Here is a 2,042-nt window from a genome sequence, read left to right as displayed (position 1 = left end):
TCAAGGCAACATCTTTAGAACAGTAAGTGGAACCCACATTCCAACGATAGGGGACAAGGTGAGGAACCTCTGTGTGTTGGGGTCCAGCTTACAGACTACCTGACGGGCATGTCCTTTCTATGATCTTCCCCAAATATTCCACCTCTCACGACTGGATCTTGCAATATCACAGGCCCTTCTTCTGCAACGGGCCCTGAACAGGCAGTCAAGGATTTCACTAGCATGGGGGTAACTGGTTTGGCAGCTGTTTGGCTGTGGTGGAAGTAAACGCCATAGCAACAATATAGGCACATCTAAGAGAAAACACAGTTTAGAACAATAATTGCCAAAGTCAGTGACAACTTTTTCTACAAAAGTTGATCTGAACTATAGATTTTTCAGTTCCCCTAAGCTGCAGGTCAGATCACTCAGGACATTCATTTGTGTCCTCATCTGATAGATTAGTAGGCTCATTCATCAAGTATGACCAAACAACAGTCTGTTTGGATAATGGCACAGGTGTCTCCTTGTGAGACAGTGATAATGTTTAAGATCATTTTATTTTGGAAAACAGATTTTCTCATCAGAGACATTTCAGTGTCCAGTAAGGACAGGATTTGTTAGGTATCATTTAGGGTTTACTGCATGAATTTAGTAAGGACTTCTATATGTGTTAAAATGCCCTATGTATGTTAAAATGTTGAGATGCCTGGGTGGCTCAGTCGGTTAAGTGTCTGCCTTCAGTTCAGGTCATGATCCCATCAGACTCCTTGCTCATTGAGGAGCCTGCTTCTCCCTCTGCTTGCCCCTCCCCTGCTTGTGCATGCTCTCTCTCTTGCTCTCTCTCTCTCTGACAAATAAATAAATAAAATCTTTTGAAAAATGTCCTCCAGGCCAATGGAGAGAAGAAAGCAGCTAAACTATCATAGCAGTGAAAACACAGAGTGTTTCCTACCGGTCCTGAGGACAGGGAAGTTGGCAGCTTTAGAAACTTGAACTGGTTGTACATACACTACATGTTGGCCAGGGGATACAGCACTGTCAGGTATGAGAAAAATGAGTTCTGGGTGGGTATGCCACATCAGGGCCCCCATCTCCTCTCTCTTAATGGTGCATGTTCCATTTCAGGCATCCTGCATTTTAGCAGGTGCAGCTTGAAGCAGGACAATAAGATCTCAGAGGAGATTGAGTACTTCCTCCTCTCCCAGGAGTGGGAAGTAACACCCATCTTGGTGGGATGTTCCACTGTAAATTCCAGTAGATGACACCTTTTCCAAGTAGCATACCACATTGATCCACAGTGAGAGCTGGGGAAGTGTTTGTTTCCCATGATTTCCATATCTGTACTGTACTGGGCACTTTGGCAGGGGTTCCTGATCTGGCAAATAGTGCAATAGGCCCTACTAGTTGATCATTCAAATGCGTTAAAGGGGAGCAATATTTAAATCCACTCAGCTGAGGTGGTTTTACCTGTTAGCAATTTGATTTGCCGCCTTAATATTTCATTTTCCTTTCCTATCAACCCTGCTGAGTGTGAGTTATAGGGGAGATGGACCCTCCACTTACATATACTATTGCCCATTCTTGCAAATCATGACCTTTGAAATGTAACCACAGATCATTATCCATACATGGTAGTCAGTTTCTCCTATAACTAGAGGTGGCAGCCTGGTTTGCATGGTGGTAAGGGAAATCTTGGGTTAGATCAGATGCAAACCAAGGCAAATTTAGAACCTGCACTCTGAAGGAGAGGGCCATGATGAATTTGCCAAACCCTCACCAGCTGGGAACTAAAATATTCTTTTGGCAGTTGCTTTGGCTGCTCAGAATACATAGGACATGCTCTACTGCATTAACTAAGTCATTGTACCGCAAGAACAATCTGACCTCCCTGGCAATACACCATCCTATTCAGGCACTCTGATGACCTCAATCTGCTGTATCTACTGAAGGGTCAGCAGCTAAGACTTGTACCTGAGCTAAGGCATCAGCTTCTTGATTGTCAGTACCTTACGAGCTGGGATGGGGAAAACTATGACGGCTGCCTCAGGCTCTTGCAGACA

This window comes from Meles meles, chromosome 2 (genome assembly GCF_922984935.1).
Source record: "Meles meles chromosome 2, mMelMel3.1 paternal haplotype, whole genome shotgun sequence".
Taxonomy (NCBI): Eukaryota; Metazoa; Chordata; class Mammalia; order Carnivora; family Mustelidae; genus Meles; species Meles meles.
Note: the sequence above shows the minus strand (reverse complement) of the source record.